The sequence below is a fragment of the Artibeus jamaicensis genome, unplaced genomic scaffold, assembly GCF_021234435.1.
Source record: "Artibeus jamaicensis isolate MK-2021 breed Jamaican fruit bat unplaced genomic scaffold, CSHL_Jam_final contig_540, whole genome shotgun sequence".
NCBI classification, from domain to species: domain Eukaryota; kingdom Metazoa; phylum Chordata; class Mammalia; order Chiroptera; family Phyllostomidae; genus Artibeus; species Artibeus jamaicensis.
In genome coordinates this window covers 1-26,834 of record NW_026521879.1, presented here as the reverse complement: position 1 = coordinate 26,834, position 26,834 = coordinate 1, and positions in this window count along the sequence as shown.

Genomic DNA, 26,834 nt, shown 5'->3' with positions numbered 1-26,834 from the left:
TTATTTTTATTCATTATCAACCTAAACATAATTTCCAAAATGAGTGATAACTTACTGTTGTAAGTGAAATCATCCGATCCTATATTTATTTTAGAGAAGAAAGACTAAACTATGAATTGTGATATTATGAACTGAAGGAGTGTTCTGAAGTATATATAAAATTAAAATTCATTTTAATAGAAAATTGTGAAAAAATATTTTAAGTCTCTCTGTTCAGTACATTTGTTAAGGATGTATTATCACTAAAATGGTCTGGAATGTTTGGAATTTGGGCATAAAGTATAAAATAAGATATTTGCCCTTAAAATGTTATAGATTAGTAATTGGCAAGTGCTCATTAAGACTCACTAATAAATAATAAATTTGAAAGCAAGAAACACAAACATATTAATGTCGAAAGGACAAAAATCATAGAGTAATTAATGAAGGATACAGCTTTTAAGATATACCTTAACATATGCCAAGATTTTGAAACCTAGAAATTTAGAAAGTTTATTCCTCTAGGACAGAGCATTGTCATTCATCAATGGTTAAGCCTCTTAACATATTTTTAATAGTTAAAAATATAAAATTAAAGGAAAGTAAAACCCCTCAATAAAATTGATCCCCATGGAATTATTTTTGGGACCTTATAAAAGAGGTTTTTTTTTAAACTAGTGATGTAATGCAAGGCAACAAGCTCAATATGGGTATAAAAAGAAAGCATAAGGTAAGAAGACAGAAAGTAGGCACCAGCTTGAAGGTGACATAGTGGAAAGTAATTTTAGCCTGTTGGTGTGTTATGCTACTCAGGATATTCCTTTAAACCAACTGTTTCTGCTCAGGTGATATTGCCTCAGAAATGAGAATATAGGGCAAAAATTATTCTATTTTTCTTTCACTTTATTTAGGTACTTACTATTTTAAAGTCTGCCTATGAAAAATCAGTGGGCGGTTTTATGTCTAATTTCACCTGAATAAAAATGTGAGGGTTTGGTAAAATGCCTATCATATTTAGTAAATTAATAACCCATATTTTATTTATCTACTTGAGTAAACTTTGTGGGGTGGAACTGATATACTTTGGACCTGAAAATTCTGCCACTGCAGGACCATCTGGCTGGTCAGATGGCAGTTTTAATTTTTTGTCAGAAAATTAATATCTCTGGTAGAAAGAAAGTGAATACTGCTAGCAAACCTTCAGAGGTAAGATTACCAAACTCTTATCAGAGTTCTTGTGTACTAATGTCCCCGCTTCTGCATTTCTGTCTATCAATTTCACATTTCTCTTTTAATTAGAATAGCTGAAGATGAATCAGTGACTTCAACAGAAGTATGTCTAATTATAAGAAATGAAACTAGGATATTTACAGTCCATGGTATAGGGAAATATTAATTACTCCTGAATGTGAATATAAGCTCTGACACTTATAATCCATGACATTGAAAATAATTTCCCCACCACCTGTTTTAAGTTTGTTTCTACATGCACAGATCAATCTAAATGCAAAGTTGTAAGACATGGTGACATATCTGAGTCTCCAGCAGAGATATGGAGCACTCTCCAAAGATGCCTTACCAGCCACTTGAGTTGCCAGAAGCCATATCTCAACCTACATCTCATTGAGGGTTAAGAAATATATCTTCATTGTAATTACTAGCTCTTGGTTGCATAGTACACATTATAGGGAGTCCATCAATATTTTTGCTAGGAATAACTAAATAACACAATGATTCTAATTCAATTTTAAAATTAGAAAGTGTTCATATTAGTTCCTTCAAATTAAACTCTAACATCCATTTAGTAAAATCATTGCGGATTTTCTATATTTATATTATTGAACCATGGACTCAGAATGAAAAATACACCTGCATTCCTTCTAGTTTCTGGGTGCAGAGTACACATAGGAAACTTTCTATAAATATTTGTGAAATAAATGATTCAAATAATTTAATTTCAGGTATAAGTATGAAAAGCTTGTGCTATAATTCTTGTGAGTTCAATTCTAGAGACTTGACTATTAAGTATGATTATATGTAATATCCCATGTATATTGCTTTTTATCATATTTTCAATTTGTACTATAATAATTTGATGCCAACTTTTATTTGATAGATATCATTTTTCTCAGTATAATGAAGAATTGTCTTTGAAAAATAGAAAGTAAAAAATGGTATACAATAGAGACATGATGAGCTGTTATAAATCATGCCAGTTACATATTTTGCCACATAGATGTAATATAAATCAACATGTTTTGAGATTCTTTAAAACCAAATTTATATGTTTTAATGATAAATACTAAGAAAATGCACTCTGTAGTATTCATTGATGATTCATTCTTTTTTCCATCATTTTGGAAATTCTTTCACCCATCTCCACTCTTTCTACCTAAGCTATGTTATCTCTTATCTACATTATATCATGAGCAACTACTGAATGGATCATCTCCTCTAGTGCTGCTTGTGTTGGCAATGCATTATCCATATTCTTAACATACTCTCAAAGGCATATGTCAAATCTTACTCTACTGTTTGTATCATTTAAAGGCAGCCTTCAGGGAATAAAATCTAAATCTTCAGTTTGTGTCACAAAATCATTCATAATTTGGTTTCTGTTAACCCTTCAACTTTACCTTGTAACACACACAACCCCACTGGTATGTCCTGCTCATATGATATGCATTGCAGGGCATTAGCAGTTCTCTACTTTTCTACTACTCCATGCCTTTGCATATATGGTTCCTTCTATTTAGAATGCATCTTCTTTCCCTTACCTTTCACTCTCTGGCTTGCAATTATTTACTATTCAAAATGCAAAAATAACATCACCACTAAGCTTTCACAGAGACCTCAAGAATCTCTTACCTGCTTATATTTTACTTTCTGATATTACTTTGCACATATGTAAGTACTGAGCACTTAATTATGACTAATGAGGCTGAGAAACAGAATGCATTATTTTATTGAATTTTATTAGTATTAATTTAAATACACATATCTGGATATTAGTAATTGTTGGATATTACAAAGTTAGAAAAAAAAGCCTTAATTTCCTGCTGATGCTACTGACATATATATTACCTTAGATAAGTTGTTTAACACCCTTAAGTAATAATTCAATAATAGAGTGTACATTTTACTATTCTTCACAAAGTTTAGAGGAATCTCAAATTAGGTAATATAATATATGTAAAACATATTAATAGCGATGCATTATAGTGTTAGTTATGATGACTAAAAAGGCTTTAAAATCAAATTTTAATATTTATACTGTTCTGAGAGATTCGAGATAGCAGCAGAGTAGGTGGAAGTTCCTACTCCCAGGACCAAACTGGTATTACAACTAAAATAAAGAGCAATCAACCTGAATAACCAACTGAATAATAGCTGAAGAGAAGTTTTATAACTGAAGATTTACAGAAGCTACATTGATACTGGCAGGAAGAATAGAGACAAGAAAAAGGCGAGTCTTACTTCCGTGGGCATGGCTGAGATTCTGAAGAGGTATCTCAGCTGTTGTTCCCCTCAACCTTTGTTCCCCCTGAGAAGCAGGCGGTCTAAATCTCAAGTCGAGCTCCATAGCCCAGAGCACCAGAGTGGAGAAGTGGAGCCCACATAACACCCAACTTTGAAAATAAATGAAGATTCTGTCTCTGAGGAAGAAACAGGAGTCTGCTACAGAGACAGTTGGCCTCGAGGGCCAGTATACAAAATTTGGTTTATAGCCACTTACCCTGGGTATTACTGGAGGAAGGGCAGAGCAGACTAGACTCATGTGGTGAGAGACTGAGGTTTTGGGCTCTGGTGAGAGAGGTGAAGGGACAGCCACCAGGATCTATGTGCTGAGTCCCTCTCCAACACCAAAGAGCCATCTTTCTTTGAGGGTGTAATATCCTCCATATGGCATCAGCCTGGGGGGAATGCAATAACCCCACCCTCAAGAATCCCTGTTGTTGCACCCTGCAGAGCTTGTGCCCTGTTGAGGAGTCAACTGTCTGGGCTAGGTATAGGGATCTGAAGACTTAAGGAGCAACAGTAACTGAGTTGTTTGGCTTTGGGGAGGGGACCATTCCTCCCACGCTCCCATGAACCTGACTGGCAACCCCCATTCATGGGATATCCACTAGTCCCATACTCTCTAATCCCCATGTCCCTGTCTTGCTGAGATCATGCTCCTCTGCACAATCTGTGATAGACTAAGCCGTGTGTCTCTAGGACAGGACCATTTTTTCATCACACACCAGAGCATGTAAAGCTTTCACATCACATGGCCAAATCTTGGTCTGTTTGGGCCTGATAAACTCTGCTGGCTCAAATTTCCAGTTCTCAATAACCAAATGGCAAAATGCTGAAGAGGTTTAATGTCAAATTGGATAACATGAAAGGAAAAAAAAACTTTGAATTGAAAAGTGAACTAGAAGCTTTCCAAATTAAAAAAATCAAGGGCCAAAGAAGGCTGAGGGGGTTGGGGGAAGAAGCAAAGAATAAGTAACCTGTAAGAAAATACAAAAGAATTTAAAATCCCTGTAATTGAATCTAGTAAATGAGGAGAAGGGCAAAACACATTTGAATAAATAATATTTAAAAATATTTCCAGGTTTAATGAAGAAAATCAATCCTCAGACCAAGGAAGCTCATTGATCAATAAACAAGAAAAGTGAAAAAAATACACCAAGATAATTAAAATAAAATTATTGAAAAGAACATATGAAAAAAGACCTCACTTGTTACCAGAAAAAATAAATTACTTCATTATAAATAGGGATATAAAGAGAATGATAATTGATAAAATTACATAGAAGTGTGAAAATAAGAAGGTAATAAAATAATTTAAGTCCTTAGAGACAAAACTGTCAACATAGAATTATACATAGTTTATATCTTCTTGTATTAATTATCTATTGCTCATGTGAGTATATAATAAGATATACTAAGATAAATAATAAAACTACTGGGAATAATAAGATAACATGTTTACATTGGTTGAAATTTTAAAGCTTTTTTTATTATTATAGCAAAAGAAACAATAATATAAAACACAATAAGGAAAATTTATATATTTATAGTCATTTGATTCCTCTCTTTTGCAAAGTGTTCAATTTCTTGCTGTTATTTGAACAAATGCTATGTATTTACTTTTCCTTGCTTTTTATGATACATATTATTATATACTGGACAAAATGGATCTATGAACTGAGGATAACTTCTGCACATTATTTATCATTAGACTGATATCACATTGTCTTATAACGTTAGATGGTTATTAATCTGGCAATCACCCATCTCTGTTTTTCTTTAAAATTGTATTTTCATATGAATTTTATAAGTACCTTCTCAACCTTCATAAGAAAAATCTTAAGGAACATTGAATAGAATTGCATTGAATTTATTTTTTTAAAGAATTTATTTATTTATTTTTAGAGATAGGGGCAAGAAGTCAGAGAAAGAGGAAGAAAAAAACCAAACAGGTTATCTGGCTCCCAACCAAGGCATGTGTCCTGACTGGGAATTGAACTGGGGACCTTTTGGTTTGCAGGTCAACACTCAATCCACTGAGCCACACTGTTACAAAACAGTCCCAAGGGGGGGGGGTATATGATGGTATATCGCCAGGGGTCTTTTTTTTCTCCAGGGGTCCCCCACACTAGGTTTGCTATGCCTACCGCCAGAGGAAAGACATCTCTCAATGCCAGAGATTTGTGAAAAGGAAAGGAATTATTTATTCAAAATTTATACAGAGTTAGAGTAGTGACTTAATATCTTCATTAAAATACTAAAGTCCTTTAGAATACCCACAGATGCACACAATCCTTCCTTCTCCCTCTGCCCTTGTCTGGAGTACCATATCCTAGGAAAAGAAGTAGAAGTCCATGATTCAGGTTTCTGGCACCATCAGCTGTGTTGCTGCCACAATCTCCAGTTAATCCAAAGCCATGTGGCACCTTCTCATGGCCCACCAGCAAGAGTCCTTTCACCCTTTTTCTTCCAGGCAAAGTCTCTCCTGCTTCCTAAGCCACATGGCAAAAAGGAGCACCCCAAAGTTGCAGGGTCCCCACTTTGCCAAGGCCATGTGCTTCTTCTCTATATGGCTGCTATGCCTTCATTTAAATCCCCATGCCAATCTTCCTCTGCAGCCCCATTTCTGACTCCTACAATCAGTTACACCTACCTGCCAGCATTTCTGTATTCTTCCAGCTTTACTGAGCTGCCATAGTAAATCTGGGCAGGTGTGGCCCCATGGCATGGAGCCAATCTTCTCCAAGCTCTCAGGCAGGCTCTGTAACCAGGGGGAATTACCTCCCAGTTACATCTTGGGTGGAAGTCACTTCCATCCCCCTAGCTCAAAGCATGGCCATAGCTATTTAACATAACTATAAAACCAGTTAAAAGTTATTGATATGTTAAATGACCATGCCAGAGGTTAGCAGCAAAGCTGTTGCTGTACAACACAGCTCTGAATGGCCCTGCTCCATGTGTCCCATCCCACAGCTCAGACTTGTGGGGGTGAGGACATCATATATATATATATTTCTAATATTTTATGGACACCTTGAGTTTCTCAACCCCATTACAAATCCCTATTTTGGGCCCCCCTCTTGGCTGCACCATGTTACAACAGCAGCCAGGGTGGAATTATATTGAATTTATATGTTAACTTGTAGAAACTGACATCTTTGTGTCAATTCATCAATAGTTGTTTTTCTTCCTGTATCTTATTTTGAAACAATTTTAAATGTTATAACTACAATTGTACTCTTGAAATGAGCCCAAGTGGTAATATATTCAGATTTTATATAACCCTTATTCCAATATGCTATTTTTAAAATGTATTTAATTATTGTTCAAGCACAGTTTTCTGTTTTTTACTCCCATCCCAGCCCACCCCCCCCAGTGATCCCTACCTCCCTCCCATTTCCACCCCCTTTAGCTGTTGTCCATGTGTCCTTTATACTAGTTTCTATAAACCTTCCCCTTTTCCCCCTGAAATGCCCTCCCCTCTCCCCTCTGGTCACTGTTCCCCTGTTCTCTATTTCAGTGTCTTTGGTTTCATTTTGCTTGCTTCTTTGTTTTGTTGTTTAGCTGCCTGTTAAAGGTTAGATCATATGGTATTTGTCTTTCAACACCTGGCTTATTTCACTCAGCATAATACTTTCCAGTTCCATCCATGCTGTTGCAAAGGGTAGGAGCTCCTTCTTTTTTTTTCCTGCTGCATAGAATTCCATTGTGTATATGTATCATAATTTTTTGATCCATTCATTTACTGACGGGCACCTAGGTTGCTTCCAGCTCTTGGCTATTGTAAGGTGTGCTGTTATGAACATTGGGGTGCATAAATTCTTTTGGATTGGTGTTTTAGGGTTCTTAGAATATAATCCCAGCAGCAGAATTGCTAGATCAAAAGGCAGGTCCATTTTTAGTTTTTTTTTAGAAAATTCCATACTGTTTTTCACACTGGTTATTCCAGTCTGCAATCCCACCAACAATGGATTAGGGTCCACTCTTCTCCACAACCTCTCCAACACTTGTTGTTTGTTGCTTTGTTTATGATGGCCATTCTGACCGGTGTAAAGTGGTACCTCACTGTGGTTTTAATTTGCATCTCTCTGATAGCTAGTGATATTGAGCATCTTTTCATGTGTTCCTGGATCTTCTGTATGTCCTTCTTGGAGAAATGTCTGTTCAAGTCCTTTGCCCACTTTTTAATTGGGTTGCTTGTCTTCTTAGAGTGGAGTCATGTAAGTTCTTTGTATATTTTGGAGATTAACCCCTCGTCTGAAGTATCATTGGCAAATATGTTTTCCCATACAGTTGGTTGTCTTCCTAATTTAATACTGTTTTCTTTAGCCATGCAGAAGCTTTTTATTTTGATGAGATTCCATTTGTTTATTCTTTCCTTTATATTCCTTGCTCTAGGGAACATATCAGTAAAAAGTTGCTGCGTGAAACATCAGATTTTCTTGCCGATGTTCTCCTCTAGGACTTTAATGGTGTCACAGGTTATATTTAAGTCTTTTATCCACCTTGAATTTATTTTGGTGTATGGTGTAAGTTGGTGCTTGAGTTTCCCTTTTTTGCACATAGCTGTCCAGTTCTCCCAACACCATTTGTTGAAGAGGCTATTATCAATCCATTTTATTTTGCTGACTCCTTTGTTGAATATTAATTGGCCATAGAGATTTGGGTTTATTTCTGGGCTCTCTGTTCTGTTCCATTGGTCTATGTGCCTGTTTTTATGCCAGTACCAGGCAGTTTTGATTACAGTGGACTTGTAAATACAGTTTGGTATTTTTTTAAGAATTTGAATTATTGATAATGAAATAAATGTGTTTTCCCTCAAAAAATCTTTATCAGATTTCAGTAACAGTAATTATATGGTTTAAATTAAATAACTTTATGACATTTCTAATTATGTTTTGTTATTGGTATCTAATTTAATTCCATTGTGGTTGAAGTACATAAAAAGAATGAGTCCAATCTCACAAAATCTGTTTAAGTTTTATTGCTCAATACATGGTTCTGTAGGAGAAATGTTCTATGTGATCTCAAAAAGAATGTGAGGTCTGTTTGATTGGTTGTTGTGTTCTCTGTTTAGATATTGGGTGGTTATTAGTGTTCAGATATTTTTTTAAACTTTATCATTATTTTTCTGCTTGTTGATTAGCTATTGGATAGGTGTTAGATTTCTGCAGATTTTGGCTTTGTCTGTCTGACTTTATATTAATTTAATATTTTATTTTAATACACTAGCTTTATACATAATTATAAAATTATGAATAGATTATACACATAATATATAATGAATATATAAATTGTATATGCAGAACATAATATATTTTACATATTTTGTATATAACATTTTATCAATATTGACATTTTATTACTTTAAGTGCAGTGTACAAGTTTTACTTCCATTTAGTTGCTTTTATTGTTCTATCATTTAAAATATAAATGACTGATGTGATGTATTCCCTCTACATCTGAAAACCACAGCATACGATGCTGTTAGCCTCAACCAGTAAACATAAATTAAGAAATCAAGAAGAAGAAAATCTATTATATTTACTACATTTTTATGTTTTCTTTGTCAGAAGTTCTAGCCTTTTTCTGTTATAATTTCCTTTTAGTTTAAAAAATGATTTAGCCATTCGCTAAAGGCAGGATTACTGATAATTTTCTTATTTCTTCTCTGTCTATAAATGTCTTGACTTTCCTTCATTCCTAAAGAATATTTCAACAGCCACTAAATCATTGTTGACAGTGTTTTTCTTTCAGTAGTTGATGGTGTATCACTTCCTCCAGTCACCATGGTTTCAGAAAAATCTACTCTCATTTGAATTGATGGTCTTCCCTATGTTACGTGTTATTTCTTTCTGGCTGCTTTCAAGATTTCTTTCTTTCTTAGTCTTCCAAAGTTTATAGGTTTTTTAAAAAGATTTTATATATTTATTTTTAGACATAGAGGAAAGGAGGGGGAAAGAGTGGGAGAGAAACATCAATGTGTGGTTGCTTTTCACACCCAGCCCCCTGAACAGAGACCTGGCCTGCAACCCAGATATGTGCCCTGACTCAGAATTGAATTGGTGACCCTTTGGTTCACAGGCTGGCACTCAATCCACTGAGCCAACACCAGCCAGAGCTAATGATGATGTTTTAATGTGGATCCCTTTGGTTCATCCTATGTGGTGTTCACTTAGCTAACTTAAATGTATGTCTTTATCCAGCCTTTGGAAGTTTCTATTCATTATTTCCTTAACTATTTTCTTGGTCCAATTCTCTCATTATCTACATAAATGTTATAGCTAAGGAAACTATATATTCAATGAAAATAGAGAAAATAGACAAGGGGAGGTTAAGAGTGGTATAGGAAATGTAGAAGCCAAAGAACTTATATGTATGACCCATGGACATGAACTAAAGGGCAGGAATGCAGGTGGGAGGGGGTATGCAGGGTGGAGGGGAATAAAAGGGGGAATATTAAATATTTTTGTTGTCCTACAGAACCCTGAGACTCATCATTTTTCAGTTTATTTTCTCTATGTGATTCAGAGTGAGTATATTCCATTGATCTATTCTCTAGTTCACTGATTGATTATATTATTTTTATCACCTACTATTGAACACATCTATCACATTTAAAATTTTGTATTATTTTATTCAGTTCAACAATTTTCATTTGATTTATATTTTTATTTCTTTGCTTTGACTTTTTTCAATTTTTAAGCAAATATGTTGAAGTAATTTTTATATCATTTAAAAAATTCTTACTATTTAATTCCAACATCTGGCTTATACTGCAGTTGGAATATTTTATTGTCCTTTATCATTCAATTTGTGATTTGCTTTCTTCTTGATATAGTTAGTAATTTTTATGGTATCCTTGTTGTTTGTATATTATATTACCATACTCTTTTTTTTTAAATCAAGAAAGGCATTTATAAGATACAGCATGATATCTGGCTGGGTGTGTATGTTCAGCTTCTCACTGACAGGCCCTTCTGACTTACACTGTCACAATACTTCACTGCAAATGGATGGGGTGGAAATTCAGACTCCCAGCCTTGCTAATACCTTTCCTGCAGAAGTAGGGCACCAACTTACAGTGCCTCATTACCTTTTAGTGCTTGTGTAAGTTCACTTTCCTCTCTGAACTCTGTTCAAACAAGAGCAGGTCAGGGAGAGGATTGGAATACTAAACAACCCACTTCAAACCACTTTGCTCTGTCATATTGATGCTCTATGGTCATAGCTTCTCAGCCTCTACTGGACCCTGCTAACACCATGGAGCAGGGTAAAGCTTAATGGTAACTAGCCTTATCTCTCAGTGCCTTATTAGGCAATGTAATTTCTGGGAAGAGGTAGAGGCTCAGTGCTGGTGGATTATTGATTATATTTGATTAATGGTTGTTGCTTGTCTCTGATTAAAATGTAAAAAATGGACTTCTGGCCAAAATGGAGGCATAGGTAGGCACACTGTGCCTCCTTGCACAACCAAAAGAAGGACTACAATACTTTAAAAACAAAAACAATCACAACTGACAGAAAATCAAACTGTATGGAAGTCCGACAACCAAGGAGTTAAAGAAGAAACATTCATCCAGACCAGTAAGAGGTTCAGAGACCTGAAGCCAGGTGGAGAAGACTCATGGCAAGGTGGTGGCTGGTGGACCAGGCCAGGCGGCAGCTTGAAGACTGGGAAATCCCACATTGGTGTGAAGATAAATGGGAAAGAACAGCTAGGAAAAGAGACAGACCAAGCAACCCAGGGTTCTAGTGCTGGGAAATAAAGCCTCAAAGCCTCTGACTGAAAACACCTTTGGAGGTTGAGGTGGCAGTAGGAGAAATTCCCAGCCTCACAGGAGAGTTCACTGGAGAGACCCACAGTGTCCTAAAATGCACACAAACCCACCCACCAGGGAATCAGCACTAGAAGGGCACGATTTGATTTTGGGTAGTGGGAAGTGACTGAAAATAGGCAGAGAGCAGAGCAAGCAGAATTAATCCCTCTGAGACCCCTCCCCTGCATACAACATCACAAGGCAGCAATGAAGGCTATGAAAAGTGAAGTAAAGGAAAATGTACAAGGAACCAACAGTTATGAGAAGGAAACCAGGACTCAAATCAACAGTTTAGAGCAGAAGGAAGAAAGAAACTTTTAACCAGAAAAGAATGAAGAAATGAGAATTCAAAAAAAAAAATGAGAGGCTTAGGAACATCCAGGGTATCTTTAAATGTTCCAACATTCAAATCATAGGGGTGCCAGAAGGAGAAGTGGAAGAGAAAAATATTGAAAACTTATTGAACAAATAATGAAGGAGAATTCCCCTAATCTGACAAAGGAAAATAGACTGCCAGGAAGTCCAGGAAGCTCAGAGAGTCCCAAAGAAGTTGGAACCAAGGAATCACACACCAAGGCACATCGTAATTATGTTACCCAAGATTAAAGGTAAGGAGAGAATCTTAAAAGCAGCAAGAGAAAAGGAGACAGTTACCTACAAAGAAGTCCCCATAAAACTATCAGCTGATTTCTCAAAAGAGACCTTGCAGGCACGAGGGGGCTGGAAAGAAGCATTTAATGTAATGAAAGGCAAGGACCTACATACATCCAAGATTGCTCTAACCAGCAAAGGTATCATTTAGAATGAGAGGGAAGATAAAGTGTTTCCCAGATAAGGTCAAGTAAAGAGAGTTCATCATCACCCAGTCCTTATTATATGAAATATTAAAGGGACTTATCTAAGAAAAAGAAGATAAAAATATGAACAGTAAAATGACAACAAACTCACAGCTATTCACAACCAAACCTAAAAACAAAAACAAACTAAGCAAACAACTAGAACAGAAACAGAATTACAGAAATGGAGATCACATGGAGGGTTATCAGTGGGGGAGTGAGAGGAGAGGAGACAGGTGGAAAATGTACAAGGAATAAATAAAATAAATGGTAGGGAGAAAATACAGAAAATAGACATGGGGAGGTTAAGAATAGTCATAGGAAATGTAGAAGCCAGAGTACTTATATGTATGACCCATGGACATGAACTAAAGGGAAGGAGTGCAGGTGGGAGGGGGTATGCAGGGTGGAGGGGAATAAAGGCGGGAAAATGGGACAACTGTAATAGCATAATCAATAAAATATATTTAAATTTTTTTAAAAGATGTAAAAAATAAAGAGGTAGGTGACTAAGGCATCAAATTTTACTTTGATTTATAATTATTTCATTAATTTAGTGTTTATATTAAAAATATATGTTCTTTGTAAAGCATCTGTGAAAGTTAATTTCAGTGAAGTGGAAGTATATATTTCATTCACTTTAAGCATGTTTTCACAACAGAAATTTCATTTAAAAAGATCATGCTACAGAAATAAGTTGATATTTTATTTTAAATATTAGCAAAGTGAAAAGAATGTTTATAAAACTCTAGTATTTTTAACAGAATTCAGCCTAAATCCAGGTAGTAATCTATTATTCAGGCTCTGAGGAGTCATTAGTGCAACTTCAGCCAAAATTCAAAAGGAAGATATCTGAAGTGCCTTCAGTGTTTTCCCACTAATTGGTTATTTTGAACTCAAGGAGTTTTTAAGATTGAAGAATAAAATGAATAGCTCTGCTTAGTCACTAATGATTAGTGAAAATAAAAAAAAAAAGGTAAAGACAAATCTACTTCTTTGAAATACATGGGATTTCTCTGGCTGATGTGGCTCAGTGAATTGAGCACCAGCCTACAAACCAAAAGGTCTGATTACCTGTTGGGGCACATGTCTGGGTTGGGGGCCAGGTCCCCAGTTGTGGGTGAGCAAGAGGCAATTGATGGACGTTTCTCCCTCACATTGATATTTCTCTCCCTCTCTTCTTTTCTCTGAAAATAAACAAATAAAATCTTTATTTAAAAAAGAGATATATGAGATTCCTGCAAAATCTTTTTAGAACTAATATCTATGCAAAGCATATGTAATTATTTTCTTGATCAAGTCATGGTTGGTAACAAATGTAATGCCATGTACAAATATATTTTTGATTTCTATATTTAAAGAAAATATTATTTATAAAACATTTATTTCACATGTGATTAAAAGACAATATATTAAGTTTCACAAGAGATGACACTTAAGATATTCTACCAGTTTGAATGGCCTGAAAACTGTATATGTCAGATGTCAAATAGAATACAGTGATGTGTAGTTAATATTTGTAAAATTCTTTCTACTCTCTAAAAATACTATGAATGTGAGAATGGATTCATCAGAAGCAAAACTTCTAATAAATGGAATGCAGTGTAGCCTTATTAGTAAGATTCTTGTAGCAATTTCTGCAAAGCATTACATATCAACATATTGAAAGCCTTGTAATTTTCTGAAACAAGTCATTATGCTGTCTTGGCTTATTCTGAAAATAATGCAAGTTAAACTATATCAAATATTTCTTTCTGAATTGCAGTGTGTCATCCAACTGGATCAAAATTAAACACATCAAAACTTGTATTATTTATAAAGAGGATCACATTTTTTTATTGTTTACATTTCAAATATAAGTAAAAAATAATGTGAATATTTTTAAATTTAACCAGAAGGCATTTACATAATTGCAGAAAGAAGGTACAGTTGAATGGCAGCTGTAACTATGATTTCAAACAAATAAATCAGTAAATCCAATATTTTGTTTAAACACAACACACAAAATTATTTTGAGCCCTGTTTGCTGTGGCTCAGTGGACTGAGTGCCAGACTGGCAAGCAAAGGGTTGTTGGTTTGATTCCCAGTCAGGGCACATGCCTGGGTTACAGGCCAGTAGGGGGCATGTGAGAGGTAACCACACATTGATGTTCTTTTCTTTTTCCCACCCTTCTCCTCTGTCTAAAAACACATAAATAAAATATTAAAAAATCATTTTGAAGAAATGAATGTTGTATAAAGCAATTAGGAACATCCCTCTCACTTTTTAAAATTTCTCTGTTTGATTATTATGTTTGGTAAGATACAGATTTCCTTTTTTCCATGATTTTGTTTCTTTGATGGTGTTACTCAGAAATTTGCAGTCAATCTCCTCTCATTTACATTTATCTGCTACATATGGTTTCAATGACAATTACATTGGCAGATGAATAAACAGATAATCAGATAAATTATTATGTAGGCAGATAGTTTTTTTATGTATGTATCAAATATGAATTTGTATTTATAATTGACTCTTAGAAAAATCCTCCAGATATCTCAAAATTGAAGAAAAATATATGCTAGTATTGTTTTATGTGCCACAATATTAAAAGGTTATGTAATTATTATTTATTCATATATTAATTCATCTTATACCTTTAGTTCAATAAATTCTGGGTTGACCAAAAATTTTATTTAATTTTTTCCATGAAATATAAGACACATTTTTTATTTACATCAGTAACTTTATTGATTTGGATATTTTGAGTATGTCAGTTACCTCCCACATGGTATATAATGTTGATTGTTCTCAAATAATGTCTCATTTTGGTTGCTATCAACTTCAATGAGTCTACCTGACCATGGAGGATGGTCCAGTGAGAAATCTCTTGCAGGCAACTTCACAGACCACTTTAGACACATTCACTCAGTCACAGCACAAATCTATTTTTGTTTCAGTTGCATTTTTACCATCTCAAAGTAATAAAGTATAATATGCTGAAAATATTGCATATTTTCTTCTATCTTCAATATTAAATGGCTACACAAAAATTTACAAATTTTGATAAGTTTACTTTTTTAAATGCATGGTGGTATGACAGCTGTCACAATAAAATTTTAAAAAATTGTTTTGAATGGGGTTAAAGACAACTAGGCACCACTAGAGTCATCTTATGGAAAAAATGAATAATATTGGGGTTTTGGCCAACCCAATATTAAGGATCTAAGTGTTTTGAGATAATGCAAAATATTTAAATATAGTGAATCATATTTTTATATTTTCTCTGAGTTCAGGGGCATATATTGAATTATGAGAGAGAAACATCATTAAAACACAATTGTGAACCTTTTTGTGCTTTTCATTCAACTTATTTCAACCATAAATTACACAAGAATATAAGCATATTTTTAGAGAGTTTACTGCTGCCATAGTTAGCAAAATCATCTTCTTATTGGAAGAATTGAGTAAAAGAGTAGGTTAGGTAAATTAATCTGTAGTGGCCTGCCCAGGAGGGGAGCTAGCCACTGAATCAATAGGATGAATATAATGGCTAATAGCCTGCCCAGGACGGGGCTGGCAGCTGAGTCAACAGGATCAGGGAGAGCAAGTAACTAAGTAACTGAGGAATAAGAACAAAGAAATTCGTAGTAACTCTTATCAGCAGTTCCGCTTTCTTGCTTTTGAGCCAGAAGCAATGGTCCCAGTGGCAGACCACCCCTCACTCTTACAGTCAATTGTTTCCCACTGATTGGGGCCCAGAATTTGGAGATTGACTCCTCTGGGTCTGCGCACACGTGAAAATAAACTTCCATTCTGTAGACCCAAAAGCAGCTGAGTTGTCTTCTGTAACAAATCTATAATGGAATTGGCCATAAAGCCCACAGGCTTTTTTTCTTTTAGTTAAAACCTTAAATTCAGAAAAAAAATTAAATGTTCCTGGCACAAGATATAAAATACTGTGCAAGAATCTTTTATATAAATTTCCTTTATTAGCATTTGTGCATGGTCTAAACAGGACAACTTTAAGAATCATTTCTGTATACTTCTGCTTTCAATGAGATTTCAGTGCAAATATAGCCTAACTTGCTCCTTGTTTCTGATTCTAAAATACTGGACTGATGTGATGTAGCAGATAAAGCCACCTGATAGAGAATTTACTCAATACAAGTTTTTGCAGGAGGGTTTATAGGAGCCTTGGAAGTCATTATGCGATTTGTCTCAAACAGTGAAAATGCTCTATTCACCACAACCATATCAATATATTTTATGGAGAAAACATGTGAGTTCTGTATAAAGAAAATAAAGCAACTGTTTTCATGATGGACTCCAAAACGTAATGATACAGGGTGCAGCGGGGGGGGGGGGAGGCCCAAAAGAGATTTGGAATGGTGTCTAGAATTCAAAGTGTATAGGAATATTGTGATATGGGAAACTTTGAAAAACCTCTGTTTAACCTTTATTTGCCCATGCCCCAGGCGCCCTGGGGAGAATGATGGGGCTGTTTGGGGTAAGTAAACAACGGTGCACTAGCTAGGACTGAGATTAACACCCCTGCTGTTAAAAACTGACCTTTGAATTTAGCCTTTGTACTCTGCTTCTGCCCCATAGCTAGAACTAACTTCCACATTCCCCTTCTGTATCCCGTTTTGCTATGTAGACAAGAAGACCCTGTAAACTATAAAAACCCCAAGAATCCTTTGTTTGGGGCTCAGAATTTGGAAATTGACTCCTCTGAGCCCGTGCATGTTAAAATAAACCTCATACTCCAGAAACCCTTGGTGTCTGGTTGCTTCATTTTCCTGCAATAATTGGAGAGACATATAAGATGTCCTCAGCAGCACCCCCCCCCCCAGGGGGAAGAGACAAATAGAGCCAGGGCCATTGAGAGCTGTTTTGCATAGCGACAATTTTGCTGCTAACCCCTGGAATGATTATTTAACATATCTATAACCTTTAACTGCTTTCATAGATATGTTAAATAGCTGTGGCCAAGTTTTGAGCCAGGGAGAAGGGAGTGGCTTGGACTCAGGATGTAACTAGGGGCTGCACTCCTGAGTGAGGAGGCTTGTGTGAGAGCTTGGAAAAGACTGGCTCCAGGACATGAGGGAATAACTGCCCAGGTGAAAGGGAGAACCACCCAGCTTTGCCAGAATGGAGATCCCCGCAGCCAGGAAAGAAGAAAGCCACATGCTTTTGGTGGAGTGCGGACTCCTGCAGCTTTGGTAGAAGAGACCCACGCAGCTTTGGGGTGCCCCCTTTGGCTGCGTGGCCTGGAAAGCAAGAGAGACTATGACTGGAACTGGTTACAAAAGAACTCCTGCCAGTGGACCATGAGAGGCTACCACAGTACTTTGGATTAACTAGTAATCCTGCCTGACACAGCTGACGATACCAGTGGCCTGAGACATAGACGTGTGCTCTTTTCCTGATTTACGGTACCGGAGTTGGGACAGTGGGAGAAGGGAGCTGTGTGGGTGTAGGTGTACCCTAAAGGACTTTGATATTTTAGTGGAGGCATTAAGCCTAAATAGCATTAAATAAACATTTTGTTTCCTTTTCACAAATCTCTGGCATTGAGAGATGTCTTTCCAATTAGCGGTGGACAGAAGAGCCCAGTAGATATTAGTATACTGTTCTTGGGAGGGGCCTCTGTTCTGTACCAATATTTGGCATCCCTAGGTGGGCCAAATACTGCCCCCTCCCCTCGGACCTCTTGTTCAGTAACAATAAGAATCTTTTTTCAGGGTGATGTGCCCAGTTAGTAACAGTGTGAGACATGTAGAAAAAGGAGAGTTCTTCTCACTTTTATGTAGAAAAAAACATGGGTTGACACCTTGACATATGAGACAACAAAAGGACTTTCATCAGAGTTCTTTGCTGTAAGGAGGGTAATAGCAGCAGTAGCAAAATACAATCTCAAGTGACATCTGAAACGAGAAGAGTCAATGAGGAAAACTGGGCAAAAAAACACAAGAATCCTCTCCATCTCCAAAACTGTGTGTTACCAAACAAGAGATCCAAGGGGGGTGCAATATTTGGCCCACCTAGGGATGCCCAAAACTGCTACAGAACAGGGGCCCCTCCCAAGGACAGAATACTAATATCTACTGGGTTCTTCTGTCCACCGCCAATTGGAAAGACATCTCTCAATGCCAGAGATTTGTGAAAAGGAAACAAAATGTTTATTTAATGCTATTCAGGCCTAACGCCTCCACTAAAATATCAAAGTCCTTTAGGGTATACATCTACACCCACACAGCGCTCCCTTCTCCCACTGTCCCAACTCCGGGTACCGTAAGTCAGGAAAAGAGCACACGTCTATTTCTCAGGCCGCTGGCACCGTCAGCTGTGTCAGGCAGGATCTCGAGTTAATCCAAAGTACTGTGGTACCCTCTCATGGTCCACTGGCAAGAGTTCTTTGTACCCAGTTCTAGTCAAAGTCTCTCTTGCTTTCCAGGCCACGCAGCCAAAGGGGGCACCCCAAAGCTGTGTGGGCCTCTTCTACCAAAGCTTCAGGGGTCTGCACTCCACCAAAAGCATGTGGCTTTCTTTTTCACCTGGCTGCAGGGATCTCCATTCTGCGTGGTTTTCCCTTTCAACTGGGAGAGAGGGTCTGCACTTTGCCAAAACCACATGGCTCCCTCTTTCACCTCACCAAGAGGGGGTCCTCAGTCTGCTGAAACCACGTGGCTCTCCCTCTGCATGACTGCAGGGGTCCTCACTCTGCCCCAAACCGCGTAGCCCCTCCCTTCAATGGCTGCCATGTCTGGGTTACTCCCCTTATCTCTGGCTCAAAGCATGGCCACAGCTATTTAACATATCTATGAAGCCAGTTAAAAGTTATAGATATGTTAAATAATCATTCCAGAGGTTAGCTGCAAAACTGTTGCTATACAAAACAGCTCTCAATGGCCCTGATTCTATTTGTCCCCTCCCCCCTGGGGGGGAGGTGAGGATATCTTAATATTTCCTGGACACCCTGAACTCTGGACCTCATCCCAAATCCTTTTCTGGGCCCCCCCTTGGCTGCACCCTGTATCATGTGAATCCCACCAAAACCTGTGTGGTCAGTCTCTGCATGGCTGCTGTGCTTGGGTTTTTAATCCTAGCATGAATTTTTCTCTGCAACCACATTTATGACTCCTCCCAGAATCAACTACACCTGCCATCATTCCAGTGTTTTTCAGCCTTTCTTGGCTGCCATAGTTAGTTCAGACAGTCCATGGACCCATAGTGTGGAGTAAACCATCTCCAAGCTCTCACCTAAGTCTCATGCAAGTGCTGTACTAGGGGCCGCTGCCTCCCAGTTACATCATAGGTCAAAGAAAATCACTCCTATCTCCCTGGATCAAAGTTTTGTCACAGATACTTAACATATCTATGGAGCTAGCTAGCTGTTTTAGGTAGGCAAAATAATCATTTTTGCATATCAGCTATAAAGCTAGGCAAGTGTTGATATGCAAAATAACTCTTCAATGGCCCTGCTCCATTAATCCCATCCCCTAGTTCAGACTTGTGGGGGTGAGAATATCCTATATCTTTGTATTTCTTGGGCACCCAGAGTTCTGGACCCTTTTACAAATCTCTCTTTGTGGGGGCAGCCCTGGCTGCACCCTGTTGCAATACCAGTAATTTAAATTATACTTATTAGAAGATATTTCTTCAAAACACTTTCTTTCTTAGTCATTTAAAGTAAAAAGACATTAAATGCACTCACAATAATGAGGATCACCCCGTATTTGTCCCCTAACATCCTGAACATAAACTCATACACTGGATCTTACTCTCTTTTTACATCTATAAATTAAGTACGATCACAATTATAGCAATTTATTCCATTAATATGATTAGCAAAATGTACAAAAATATGGTAGTAATTTGTCTTCTTAAAAGTTTTTGTGTTTATCTATTAATTTAATTCTTATATACTACATTTGTAATATTTCCTTCACAACTTGATGTAAATTAACACCATTCATTCATTTGCTTATTCATAGTTTGCTCATAATAATTCTGGACTGTTTAACAACTGTACCCCATGAAAAACATACTATTATACTGTGAAAGCATTGCTACTGATAGTATATATGTTCTATTTAATAATAAATTAAAAGTGAATGCACCATAATATTTTATGCTAATAAATGTCAACAAATACCATTAGTTGGAAAATTCAATGTGTCCTTCCCAATACACTGTTCTTGAAGTGCTAAAATAGCTCATTGAGATCATCTTTTTCATGTTTTGAAATCCAGACCTACAGAGAAAGTCTTACAGTGAATACAGCTGACTCAAATATAAGATAGATTGTTGCTGCTGGGAAAATAAAATGCAAAATTTTACAGTAATCACATAAAGTACAAAGTGGATCAAATTCTGAAAACATTTTAAAATTTGATCCACATGTTCTAACTACATTTTGATTTATTCAATTATTAAGTATATGACTGTGAATCATAAGAAAAAAGTACCATAATGTATATAGAGTAGCATGCTGAAATAAAATATGTAAGCTGAATTTTTACTAAAATTGTAAAACAAAGGGACATAAAATAAGAATACTTTTCCAAACATCTCAAGGATAAAATGTAAAAAGACCATACTTCTATTACAAATTGTATTAAATCAGAATCTATTGAAAATATTTTTCTGTTATATTTCATCTTTGTAAACCAACTTACTCCTGTTAAAAGGTAGTCGAGGGAGAAAGACAACTACACTGGACCTTTAGCAGCAACTCTGAAAGAATTCCAACAGCTATCAGCAAACTGAAAGAAGAAAATAAACTGAATTCATGGAGTCATTAACTTCAACTATAGCGAGGAAAATTGTCATAAAGGCCTACTTTGAGAAAATTTCATTGTTTAAACAGCCGACTCAGAGGTAGCTTTGAGAGAGCCGTAATAGTCTCCTCATAAAGCTATAGACCTGAGGAGCAATTACACCCCAGCCATTATATCAAATAAACCTATTAGCAGCTCTCTCCATCCTCTCAGGGCCCTGAGCTCAACTCTGTCAAACACAGTTCAGAGAATTAGGAACATGGAAGAAGGAAAAACTTCCTTTGCTTTATCACAAATAATTTCCAAAAAAGGGAAAAAGGCATAGGATTTAAGCAAACAAACTTGGTTAGTGAGATTTTCAGATATATGACCTAAGTTATATCTCACAACCCCATAAACTAAGATAAAGTGGATCTTATACTAATGGCTATTTTTAAAAATATAAAATAAAAAATAACAGGAATCCTATTTTTTGAGTTTCTGCCATCATTTCTAGGTGCGTGATGGCTATTACTTCATTAAATCACATACTAATTGTAAGAGTAAACATTTTTACCAATGAGGGAATTAATGCCCTGAAAAACTGTATATCTTGAATTATTCATACATAAGTTTGGCTCCAATAGTCATCCTGATACAGGGTGCAGACAGGGGGCCCCCAAAAAAGATTTAGAAAAGTGTCCAGAATTCAAAGTGTATAGAAATATTGGAGCGACATATAAGATGTCCTCACCGCCCCCCCCCCCCCAGGGGGAAGGAATGAATGGAGCCAGGCCATTGAGAGCTGTTTTGCATAGCAACAGTTTTGGAGCTAACCTCTGGAGGAATGGTTATTTAACATATCTATAACCTTTAACTAGTTTCATAGATATGTTAAATAGCAGTGGCCAAGTTTGGAGCCAAGGAGGAAGGAGAAGTTTGTGGCAGGGACTCAAGATGGGAACTAGGGGCTGCTCTCCTGAGTGAGAAAGGCTTGGACTCAGAATGTAACTAGGGGCTGCACTCCTGAGGGAGAAGGTAGTGGACGGGGACTCAGGAGGATGTAATTAAGGTCTGCACTCCTGAGTGAGAAGGGCTTGAGGACTCAGGATGTAACGAGGGGCTGTGCTCCTGAGTGAGAAGGCCTGGGAGAGAGAGCCACGCGGTTTCAGCAGAGTGAGGACCCCCTCTTGGTTAGGTGAAAGAGGGAGCCACGTGGTTTTGGCAGGGTGTGGACCCCCTCTTTCCCAGGTGAAAGGGAAAAACCACGCAGCTTTGCCAGAATGGAGATCCCTGCAGCCAGGTGAAGAAGAAAGCCACATGCTTTTGGTGGAGTGCGGACTCCTGCAGCTTTGGTAGAAGAGGCCCACACGGCTTTGGGATGCCCCCTTTGGCCTCATGGCCTGAAAAAGCAAGAGAGACTTTGACTGGAACTGGGTACAAAGAACTCTTGCCAGTGGACCATGAGAGGGTACCACAGTACTTTGGATTAACTCGAGATCCTGCACAGTGACACAGCTGACGGTGCCAGCAGCCTGCAACACAGACGTGTGCTCTTTTCCTGATTTATGGTACCCGGAGTTGGGACAGTGGGAGAAGGGGAGCGCTGTGTGGGTGTAGGTGTATACCCTAAAGGACTTTGATATTTTAGTGGAGGCATTAGGCCTGAATAGCATTAAATAAACATTTTGTTTCCTTTTCACAAATCTCTGGCATTAAGAGATGTCTTTCCAATTGGCGGCGGACAGAAGGGCCCAGTAGATTTTAGTATTTTGTTTTTGGGAGGGGCCCCTGTTGTATAGCAGTTTTGGGCATCCCTAAGTGGGCCAAATATGGTATTGCCCCTCCCTCGGACCTCCTCCTCTTGTTGTTCGGTAACAATCCCACTTCACAAACACAAACCTTCACCAGATGAAAGATTCAGAAGGTGGATATTTAAATGAAAATAAATGAGGACACATTTCAATAAGCTTCCTAAGTAGGGGAAACTTGAAAGGTTATGATGGACTCTAGACTAATTTAATATTTCCCCTCATTGTTTGGATACTCTGCAAAACAGGATCTCATCCACCAGACATTTAATTGACATATAGAAACACTAGGCCAGGGACTATTATTCAAGACTGAACACTAATTAAAGATACAAATGCTCATCTGAATATGTAACAGGGCGCAGCCAAGAGGAGGGCCCCAGAAAAGGATTTGGAATGGGGGTCCAGAGTTCAGGGTGTCTAGAAAATATTAAGATGTCCTCACCCCCCCCAAGTGTCAGTTTGGGGAAGGGACAAATGGAGCAGGGCCATTGAGAATTGTTTTGCATAGCAAAGTTCCGCAGCTAACCTCTGGAATGGTCATTTAACATATCTATAACCTTTAACTGGTTTCATAGATATGTTAAATAGCTGTGGTCATGCTTTGAGCCAGGGAGAAGGGAGTAGCTTCTATCCAAGGTGTAACTGGGGGCTGGTCCCCTGTGTTACAGTGCCTGAATGAGAGCTTGGAGTTGATTGGCTCCATACCATGGGGCCACACTTGCCCAGAGTCACTATGGCATCACAGTGAACTTGTAATAATGTGGAAGTCCTGGCAAGTGTAATCAATTGTGGGAGGAGTCAGAAATGGGGCTGCAAAGGAGGAATGGCTCGGGGATTTAAACCCAGATGCATCAGCCATTGGGAAAACCATGCAGTTTGGGGCAGAATGAGGACCCCTGCAGCTATTGAGGAGAGAGCCATGTAGTTTGGGCAGAGTTAGGACCCCCTCTTGCCCAGGTGAAAGAGTACCACTTGGCTTTGCCAGAATGGGACCCCTGTAGCCAGGTGAAGAAGAAAGCCACATGCTTTTGGTCAGAGTGCTGACCCCTACAGCTTTGGTAGAAGAGGCCCACGCAGCTTTGGGGTGCTCCCTTGGGCTGCGTGGCACGGGAAGCAGGAGAGACTTTGCGTGGAAGAAGGGTGAAAGAACTCTATGCCAGTAAGCCATGAGAAGATGCCACATGACTTTGGATTAACTGGAGATCCTGCTTGTACATCAACACAGCTAATGATATCAGTGGCCTGGAAAAATGAATGTGTGCTCTTTTCTTGATTTACGATACCTGGAATTAGGACAGGGGGAGAAGGGAGCACTGTGTGTGTGTGTGTGTGTGTGTGTGTGTGTGTAGGTGTATACCCTAAAGAACTTTGATATTTTAATGAAGACATTAGGTATGGATAGCATTAAATAAACTTCTCCTTTCCTTTTCACAAATCTCTGGCATCAAGAGATGTCTTTTCTCTGGTGGCAGACAGATGAGCCCAGTAGGTATTAGAGTACTGTCCTTGGGAGGGGCCCCTGTTGTTCTTTAGCAGTTTTTGGCATCCCTAGGTGGGCCAAATATTGCCCGTCTTTGGACTTCTGTTCGGTAACAAATACTCCAGATTGTACTATTTTCAATTACAGTATAAATATATGAAGACCAGAATAGTATCTTTCTCGTTTGTAGCCTTCATAATACTTATTCTAATATCATTAGACTAGAAGACTCTTTATTTCATTATTTTTAATTATTTAATAAATAATTAAATAACTTTGATATCTGTAAAATGAAGATAAAATCTACATAAAAGTGTTAATATGATTAGTAACTTATGCATAAGATTTATTTGACACACTGCTTAGCACATAGTATAGCAATGTTGTCCTCAGTCATCAAGAATATATTGTTTTGGGGGACCTAAAGAAAGGAGTTGGGTTTAATTCCAACAAATGCTTTGGGAGAGCACTAATAAATATATTATCTCAGTGCTCTGCCCTCTGTTAAAATATTTTATAGAGGAAGATAATGTATCTTAGTGGTTCAGAGTACTGTCTGCCACACCTGACTCCTTTATTTAGAACTGTAACTCTAACCATAATATATGTTTCACTGGGCTAAACTCAAGTTATTCACAGAGCTGCATTGTTTCTATAGACTGTAGTAGAGGACAATCTCTTCTTTCTTTTTCTTTTCAGCCTCTGAAGGCCTTCACATGGCTTATCCCTTATGACCCCTTTCTCCTTCTTCAAAGTCAAAAGTGTAGCACCTTCAACTCTCTTTCAGACCCCAATCTTTCTGATTTCATCATTCACTAATGACAACCTCTGTGATTATATTTGATAAATCAAGACACTCATTCCATTTTAACATTACTAATTACTCATACCTACCAGCTAAGGTAACATATTCAAAGGTTTGAGAGGTTTCAAAGGGTATATATTTGGGGGTGATGAGTTGACTATTATGCCTACCATATAGTTTCCATGGTGGATTCAATGTTGACTTTATTTCTTCTAACAAACTCTATCAAACTGAGTATGATCAGATATCGTAAGTTCATTATTTCAATAAAGTAATCATGACACCTATAGTGGTGTATTTTAAACAGTTACTAGAATCTATTTAAGATATTTGATTTAAGTGTAGAATATTTGGTAAAACACATAAACCATTCTGTCAGTTTATAATTGGCAGTGTCCCTAAGCAACACAACTATTGAAGGTTGAGTGATTAAATGTATAAGCATAATTTCTTAATGACATTTAAGTACCCACTTAATTGTTCTTATAAATGGGATATATCTGTGAGTGTTACTCTATTATTTAATAAGGGGAGGGTACTTTGTGAATTTCATCAAAATTTATTACTGTTTGTCCATGTCCATTTCAAGGGGCCAATGAGGCAGATAATTAACCTCCAACACATTTCCAAAGCAATTTATGAGTTGATCCTTGATCATTTACTGCTGCAGGCTCCAGACATGTGGAGTATTTGCAAAAATTCAAGTTGTAGGTTCATGTGTCATGACAGCATTTAAAACATATTTGCTTATTTATTTTAAGCTCTCAAAATATTCTGAAGTTCAGACTTATATTTTAATTTTATTAATAAATAAATTTCTAAAGCCAATAAGATTCCCATGTTCTATGAAGCAAACTAAATCCCTCTAGTTACTTAGTTAAATCATCCCAAAATTTACATTATATTAATATTAAATGTTAATGTTAAAATCTGAAACTACATTAACATTACATTAAATTTCCTTGATGATAAATGTGAAATACCCTTGTGAATTTTTCCTTCTGTGGATGAAGAATTATAGTAAATGAATCAATTGCCTTATATAAATACAAATAAATTTCATATCTTAATATTTTAAAAGTTCAGATACTCTAAGTTATAAGGTATTGATATTAGTTTTACTTCAATAAATCTTTCTAAGGATTTTATAATTTGTTTTGAAACTTTAAATATTAAAAGAGAAGAAAACTAGTTTTTTTCCCCTATCTGACATGTAATAAGCTTGGAAGTCATCACTTCCATTCTCAAAAAAGAAAAAAGAAAACTAAACACTATAAATTAACATTGTCTTAGATCCATCACAGAATTAAAGTAACATGGCAAACTTTTCCCTCAAACATAAGAGAACAAGAGACAGGTGGCTATTGGTCCATAACTTCCCAGAAATAGAAGCACAAGAATAGAAGCCCACAGATGGAACCAATATTGGTAGGAAGACTTTACATTGGAATGACAAATGGTTAAAGGCGCAGTGTAGACTAGCTTGAAAATTAACCATAGGACTACAGAATGGTTCCCCTGCCCCTCATACCTTATCACCACATCAGTCAGAGTCTTGTATGATAACAAGGTTACAACTCAAAAAATTTACAATTTTTAGACCCTAGTTAATGAATCTCTAGGAAAAGTTCATTGACAACAAGGGTGATAAAAACAAGAATAAGAGAGAAACTTTAGTGCCTCGGCCCGCGAGACAGTCAACGGGGTCCACCGATATACCTGTAACGGATGAAGGGGGATGGGACAGGAGGCACGAAGAATGGCAGCAAGACAAAGGATTCTGATCAAGCTGCAAATTTTATTTCAAAATGGAGGGAGTTATATAGAGGAGGGCAG